The following is an 8809-nucleotide window of genomic DNA, read 5'->3' on the forward strand; positions in this document are numbered from 1 at the left end:
AGAGAATATGAGTGTTTCTCCAAGAATAGCAATGGGAACAGGCAAAACAGTAATAATTCAGGGGGAAACCAGAGGAATTTCCAACAGAACAACAACATCTTTGCTGGAAACAAGGGAGTACAACAAAATGGGGCAAGGAACAGTAACACTACCAGTGGGAATAACCCGCAGAAGAACGGAACTACAGGGAAACTGAATGTTCTGAGTAAGCATGAGGCGGATGCCACGAAGGATGTTATCACTGGTACTTTTTCTATCAAATCTATTCCTGTTAAAGTATTGTTTGATTCTGGTGCAACTTTTTCTTTTATTTCTAAGGCTGTTGTTGCAAAACTTAAAGACTGTTTAAAGACAGTAGAGGTAGTAGATTTACCAATAACCATTCCGACAGGTGGGGTAGTAAATTGTACCAAAACTTTTAGAAATTTGCCTTTAGAAATAGAGGGAAAGATATTCCCGTCTAAACTCATTGAGTTCGGGCTGAGTGACTTTGACCTTATTTTGGGGATGGACTGGCTGAGTAAGTATAATGCGGAGATCAGTTGTAGATCACAAAAAGTGAAGATGGTCACAAGTGGAAATGAATCAGTGACTTACTGGATGAATGGTAAAACTAAGTGCCCAAGGGTAATATCAGTGCTGAAATTAGCAAAGTACATGAAGAAGAGACATCCAGTATATTTCTGCAGCGTTAGGGATATGAACCATAAACAAGTGGCAAGTCCAGAAAATATAGAAGTGGTCAACAAATTTCTAGATGTGTTTCCGGAAGAAATCCCTGGAATGCCACCTAAGAGGGCAATCGACTTTACCATAGATTTAGTTCCCGGAACAGCCCCAATATCCAAGGCACCATATCGAATGGCACCTGCAGAAATGAGTGAATTAAAGGAGCAGTTACAGGATCTGTTGGACAAAGGGTACATTAGACCAAGTGATTCTCCTTGGGGAGCACCTGTTCTGTTTGTGAAAAAGAAGGATGGAAGTATGAGGTTGTGCATTGACTACAGGGAACTAAATAAAGTAACCATAAAGAATAAGTATCCCTTACCAAGAATAGATGATCTGTTTGACCAGCTGAAGGGTGCCACTGTGTTTTCAAAGATCGACTTGAGATCTGGGTATCACCAACTAAGGATTGCCGACGAGGACATTCCAAAAACTGCATTTAGGACAAGATATGGGCATTACGAATTTACAGTTATGCCTTTTGGATTGACCAATGCCCCAGCAATCTTTATGGATTTGATGAATAGAGTGTTTCATCAATTTATGGATAAGTTTGTATTTGTGTTCATAGATGACATACTGGTGTACTCGAAGAGTAAGGAAGAGCACGCAGAACATCTAAGGGCAATTCTGCAAACACTAAGAGAAAACCACCTCTACGCAAAATTCTCTAAGTGTGAGTTTTGGTTGGAAAAGGTAGCCTTCTTGGGACATTACGTGTCCAAAGACGGAGTGGAGGTAAATCCAACCAAAATAGAAGTAGTTAAGGGTTGGCCGACACCCAAGACAGTATCTGACGTGAGAAGTTTCTTAGGCTTAGCAGGGTATTATAGACGTTTTGTTAAAGATTTTTCCAAAATTGCTAAACCCATGACCACCTTGATGAAGAAGGACAAAAAGTTTGAGTGGGACGATAAATGTGAAGAAGCGTTCCAAATCTTGAAACAGAAACTAATCACAACACCATTACTTACACTCCCGGATGATAGTGGACTATATAATGTGTACAGTGACGCATCAAAGAATGGCTTAGGATGCGTGCTTATGCAAAATGGGAAGGTGATTGCATATGCATCGAGACAGTTAAAGAAGCATGAAGTAAACTATCCCACTCATGATCTAGAATTAGCTGCAATCATTTTTGCGCTAAAAATTTGGCGCCATTATTTGTATGGGGTGAAATGTAGAATTTACACGGACCACAAAAGCTTAAAATACATTTTCACCCAAAAGGACTTAAACTCCCGTCAGCGAAGATGGTTAGAGTATACGATAGATTATGATTTAGACATACAATACCACGAAGGGAAAGCGAATGTGGTTGCGGACGCTCTAAGTCGTAAGACTAGTCATGGAATCAACTCGTTGGTAGTTGCTAATGAACTATGTAAAGAAATGATGAAATTGAATATGGAGGTCGTAGAATGGGGAGTACCAGTGGGTATTCTTGCAAATCTAAGCATCCAACCAACTATCTTTGACGAGATTCGAGTCAACCAAGAGGGGGATGTAAAGTTGGATAGGATTCGCGAGAAAATTAAGCAGGGAAAGACTACAGATTTAAAAATCCACGAAGATGGGAGTTTGAGGTACAAAAATAGATGGTGCGTACCACAGAAATGTGAGGAGGTGAAGAGGAAGTTGATGGAAGAAGGCCACAATACACCTTACTCTGTACACCCGGGAGGAGACAAACTATATAAGGATTTGAAGAAGATGTTTTGATGGCCAAGAATGAAAAATGAGGTTGCTGAGTTTGTGGCAAAGTGTTTAACATGTCAAAAGGTGAAGATAGAGCACAAAAGGCCTCAGGGAACGGTACAATCACTAGAAATTCCAGGATGGAAGTGGGATTGCATTTCAATGGATTTCGTGACTTGCTTACCTAAGTCAAGGAGTGGAAATGATACCATTTGGGTAGTGGTGGGCAGACTTATGAAATCAGCAGTGTTTATACCAATGAAAGAAACTTGGAAGATGGAGCATCTGGCGAAATATTACATCAAACATGTGGTGAGGTTACATGGAGTTCCAAAAGATATTGTATCTGACAGGGATTCCAGATTTCTATCAAAATTCTGGAAAAGTGTACAAGAAAATTTTGGAACAATACTTAAGATGAGTACAGCGTTTCACCCTGCCACAGATGGGCAAACTGAAAGAACTATTTAAACCTTGGAGGACATGTTGAGAGCTTGTGTAATAGACTTACAGGGAGGTTGGGAAGACAACTTGGATTTAATTTAATTTTCCTATAATAATAGTTACCACGCAAGCATAGGAATGACACCATTTGAAGCTTTGTATGGGAGAAAATGTAGAAGTCCAATTTGTTGGAATGACAATAGTGAGACCATGATCCTAGGGCCTCAAATGATTGAAGACACAATTAAACAAGTAAGGGAAATTCAAGCTAAAATTCAAGCAGATCAAGATCGCCAAAAGAGCTATGCAGACTCGAAGCAAAGGGAAGAAGAGTTCGAAATTGGTGATAAGGTGTTGTTAAAGGTGTCACCAATGAAGGGGGTGATGAGATTTGGAAAGAAAGAAAAGCTCAGTCCAAAATACATTGGTCCATATGAAATTCTACAAAGAATAGGCAAGGTAGCTTATAGGTTAGCATTACCTATGCAGCTTAGTAAAGTACATGATGTATTTCATGTGTCCCAACTAAGAAGGTACATCCCTGATAAATCCCATGTGCTACAACCCGAAACCATTGAGTTAGATCAAAGCTTAACTTATGAAGAGAGACCTGTCAAGATTCTCGACAGTAAAGTGCGTAGTACACGCAATAAGAACGTGATCATTGTAAAGGTACTTTGGTCTAACCAAGAATATGAGGAAGCCACTTGGGAGGCAGAAGATGAAATGAAAAAGAAATACCCAGAACTGTTTCAGGTATGTTGAGTTACGGGGGCGTAACTCGTTTTCTTTAAGGGGGGTGGAATGCGATAGAATTTCGCGCTTTTTCCCTATGTTTTACATACTTCTAGTGCTTTTTGCACAAATTATGTCAAGTGTTTTAGGTATTAGTGCTCTCAAAGAGACACAAAGGAGTGATAAATGACAAAAAGTACAGCAATAATATACACAAAAAGGAAAAGTTTTGAGTTTCGTTTCCCCAAGTTTCGGGACGAAACTTGTTTTAAGGGGGGTAGACTGTAATACCCCGTATTTTTATACGTATTTTATGTAATGTATATACACTTTATACGTATTTTATTTAATATATATATTTTATAAGGGTATTTAAATAACTCTAGCATTTTAATTATGATGTTTTAATTATTTATCCCATGTAAATTTGGAATATTTTACAAAAGGAAAAGCCGTTTAATTAATTAATTAATAGAAGTTGGGGTTTTATTTTAGGAAATTATGATTTTTAACAAGTTTTAGTAGGGAAGGGATTAGGAAAAACTAAAGGAGGAAAGTTAGGGTAAAAAGGGGAGATAGAGAAGGGGTATAAATATCCCTCTTATGGGGCAGATCAACTTTGCCCAGAGTGGAGAAAACCCAAGGTAAACTTCTCTCTCTCTCCTCCTTATTTTTCTTTCTTTTTCTTTTCCCCTTCCCCTTATTTTTTTTCGGCTGCCCCTTTTCCCCCACCACTGCCAGCCGCCGGCAGCTGGTGGCCGCCACTGCCAGCAGCGCACGCCGCTGGCAGCAGGTGGCCACCGCCGCTGCCAGCAGCCGGTGGCTGCCGTTTTCTCCCCCCTCTTTTTAACCCTTTTCGAGTATAAAAAAAAAAAACTTAGCTTTCTTATTTTAATTTAATCTATGCTTAGATCTAATTATAAATTATGAGTTTGGAGGTTTAATTTTGATGTTTGGTTATTGTAATTGTGGGAATTAATTTTCAGATTTGGTTTTTAATTAAAAAGCCCCAATTTTTGAAACCCTAGGTTCTTGTTTCATGATTTATTGAAAGATTATGATGTATAATGTGGTCACTAATTATTCAAGAATTAAATTGGTATGTTTGTTTGATTGAATCATTATTGTTGATTGATTTATTATGCTTTGAGAGTCATCACCAAGTCTAATAATATGTAAATAACGTAAAGTAAAAGAGATTACGCACCAAAACTCTTGGAACGTATATACCTTGAGTATGAACAATCGGGGGGGGGGGGGTTATGAGGTTTTATATTTAACCATAACTTCCAATGGAGTACAGGACGCTGTATATTCCTTTTTATTATTTATTATGCGTAGGAATTCCGACAACTTTGTGTGGTTTGTCGCTGGCACGGTTAGCTCCCGTGCCAGTTAACCTCAAATTTATTTGGGGGAGGTTAATAGGTGGAAACCCGTTCGATGCGTAATCAATGCAAAATGAATTAATTAGGGTCTAGTCATTGTATTGTGTTGATTGGTATTTGTGAACAGATGCAATGAGGTAAGTGTGTGTTGATAGGTGAAAGCATGTTTAGTGTGGCTATCTTACGCTTATGTACTCAGCTTTGCTGATTGTGGGTGTTTGTGTTTTGGCCATGTCTTTACCTTGGCCCTATGATGACCCATTTTTAATGGAGAGTAATGGAAGCAAGTAGAGTTAAACTTTTCAGGTATTGAAGCATGATCATGATGGGGCATGAGTGAAGAGTGAATCCTATTAGTTTTCATTAGATTACAATGTGTTTTATGCTTTATTGATTTATGATATATTATGTGTGGACTAACATAAAGGTTTGATTTGGGAACGGTTTTTGAATAAGGGCCTTTGATGGTTCCAAGTTGTAACTTGATTTTATTTGACTTGTTCGTTTGGTTTTAAACTTTATTTTCGTTTGGTTGACTTTGGGTTGACTTGTTTAATCGGTTTTAAATTTTTAGTCTTCCGCTGTGTATCTTTGATAATTGCCTTAGCCGTTTTCACGGTGGCGGTAATGTCTTAGTTATTCCTAAATCACATTTTTAAAAGAGTAGAATGAGTATTTAAAGAAAGGAATTTCTAGGGTGTTACAGCAACTACCCAACGTGCCACAAACAAGTAGAATCCGGCTTCAAGATCCCCCTATTTCTAGACAACTACCTTAGCATGCTTTACCCTAGAATCAACCAAACGTAATCTCAAACAGTGCACACCACTACCACTTAGGAAGAAAAGCATTCAAGTATACAATTCCAATTGTTATTATGTCCAAAGCAAGAACAAAATAAACCACATTGAAAATTTGCCTTGATAAAAACAAAAATCTTTTTGGAGTTTTTCAAAATATGAGAACATGGAAAAGCATATAAAAAGGTGCATGACATATATGAATCAACATTCCATCAAACATGATAGATTACCCTCCCCCAAGCTTGAATGAGACTATACACTCAAACATAAATCAAATAATCCATGGGAGGGGAAAACAAGGAGATCAATCCAACCAACCAACATATGTCCAACATGGCATCAACCATTAGAGAAAGAGCAAGGAAGGATATTACCGAACTTTAGGTGGGTGTAAATACCCGCAAATGACCCTATTTTAACCTTTCAAAGCTAACAACCTCTAATATTGAATCTTGCCTTCTATATGCTAGCAAATGTGGTGCCAATCTTCCTTGATTCTTGATCCAAATAGAAGTACCAAAGTATATCAAGTCATGTACCTAGCAAAAGGAACATAAACATTTCCATGAGAGAAAATCTATTCTAAAAAGAAAAGAAAATGAAAGCAATAAAACACGGGTTACTTCCCGAGAAAGGCTTGCTTAAGGTCCAAGCTTGACCGCTCAAGAAAATAATAATTCAACGCGCGCAAGAGCTTGTCAAATGCACTACTACACATTTCATATGAAAGCAAGTGTGCACATGACAAAAATAAGGCACGCAACAAGCTTAGTGCACACCTATGAGGAGAGAGATGCCAAGAGAAGGAAGAACAATCAAAAGAAAACTCAACAAAATAAGAAAAGGAAAAAGAAAAAGAAGAAGAAGGCAAACTCTCCTCACAATATTTTTGGGTGGCAACATCACCCTTTTCCTCAATTTGGGACAAATGAGCCACATACAAATCATCATAGACAAGAGGGTCCCCAATAAGCTTATTAACAAAGGAAGGGAGGGATATAGGAGTGTAGGGGATATGGTTGAATCTTCTTGAAAAAGGGGTATGAGAAAAGAGAAAAGGGGCTATGGTCTCACAAATGAACTTTTTCTCACCACCATGCCTAAAATCACCAATAAGAGCATGGAAATCAATCATAGAATCCTCAAATGAAGAACACTCATGATCACCATCTCCCTCAAACATCCAACTCTCAAGAGGAACCACATAATCTCCTCCACTACATTCATGGACAACAACTCCCTAAACTTCCTTAAAGCCCAAAGTCTCGAAACCATGCATGAATGGATGTAAATTTGTTTCAAAATCATCTCTCTCCCATGAGGCATTCTCAAGGAACTCACTTAGAAGGCTATGGGTTTTCCTTTGACTCTCAATAAACACATTAGACATTACCTCAAACAAGTCCAAACACTCATGGATAGAAGAGTCACATTCATACACTTGAGACTCATCACAATCAACTAAGGAAGGGGAATTTAGATTCACAAAATCATCATAATCATCATCACTCTCAACTCCCTTTCCTTCACTCCTATGCTCAACAATGAGATCCTCACACACTCTTGGTTGTTCAAAATGATCATCATCTTCTTCCTCAACACACACATCAAATTGAGATTTTTCACAAACAAGCATCAAGGATGCAATTGGCTTTCTAACTCATCTTTTCTTCTCTTTTTCATTATCTCTAATTGACCTCTCATAGAATTAAGAATCATCTCCTTACTAGGCCCAAACTCATTATCAAGCTCAATGCGCCTAATTTGAGACTCAAATGTATCAACAAGAGATTCAAAAGATGTAGAAGGTTGAGGCTCAACAAGAGAAGAAGAAGTGCAACAAAGATTGGAAGAATCAACATTAAGATCAAGAGCATATACATCACATTGGGGAGTGGGGGCACAATTAATAACATAAGATTCATCATTAAGGGAATGAAGCACATCACAAGAAAGCATGGTAAATAATGAAGAATATTGAAAAACACCATTAGCATCAACTTGAGCTTGCACTTCATCATCATGAACAAAAGGAGAAATAAAGTTGAAATCATGTGTTCTAGGTTCACTTAAGGGCTCATGTGACAAATCTTGGGAATTCATGCTAATATTAGAATAATCAAAACATTGCAAATCAATATTAGAATCATGATTACCCCTATCATAAACATCCCTAGTAAACCAAACATAAAAATCCCAAGCATCATCAATTGACAATGCTCTAAATTCACCATTATGTATACATTCAACTTCATTTCTAGTTTGCTCATTCAAACCAAAATAACAAATCTCACAAGCCTCCAAAAGACTACAACAATTATAGTCCAAAAATCCCTCAAGTCTATTGAAATATTCACAAAAAGGCTCATTTTCAAATTGAGGAAATGATAGACATGCCATTTTTTTCACTAAACAGACAAAAATCAATTAAAGAAAAGTATACACAAAGACCTAGACTCAAGTAATCAAAAACACTCAAACATAGACACCGTTCCCCGGCAACGGCGCCATTTTGACGAGGGGAAAACTAGGTCGTTATCTAATCCTCCCTCGGTCAAACTTAATTTATAAACACTTAACAAACCTTTATACGAGTATAGAGGCAAGTCAAGGGTCGAACCCAAAGGAACGGTAATGTTCAAGCACTTTCAATTATGCGCCTAAGCTAGGTCAAAGACGAAGGTAAGAGAGAATACTAACAACTAACAAAACAAACAACCAAGGAAATAAAACACTAGTAACGGGGATCAACAAGTAATCATGTCAATTGCAACAACTTGGGAAGAGCATGCCAATCAAAGGTTGTGAGGACTAATGATAAGAGAAATCAATAGGAATCAAAGAGCTATCTCCTAATTGTTAAGCTAGGGTTCACTATGAATAACAAACTAAGAGAATCACAATCAAAACCAATCGATAATTGCAATTCCTAAATCAATTGTTCATGTCATTAGCAATTACAATGTAATTTAGCATAATTATCAAGGCCTAATTGAATTACACACATGA

The sequence above is a fragment of the Chenopodium album genome, chromosome 3, assembly GCF_948465745.1.
Source record: "Chenopodium album chromosome 3, dcCheAlbu1.1, whole genome shotgun sequence".
Classification (NCBI taxonomy): Eukaryota; Viridiplantae; Streptophyta; class Magnoliopsida; order Caryophyllales; family Amaranthaceae; genus Chenopodium; species Chenopodium album.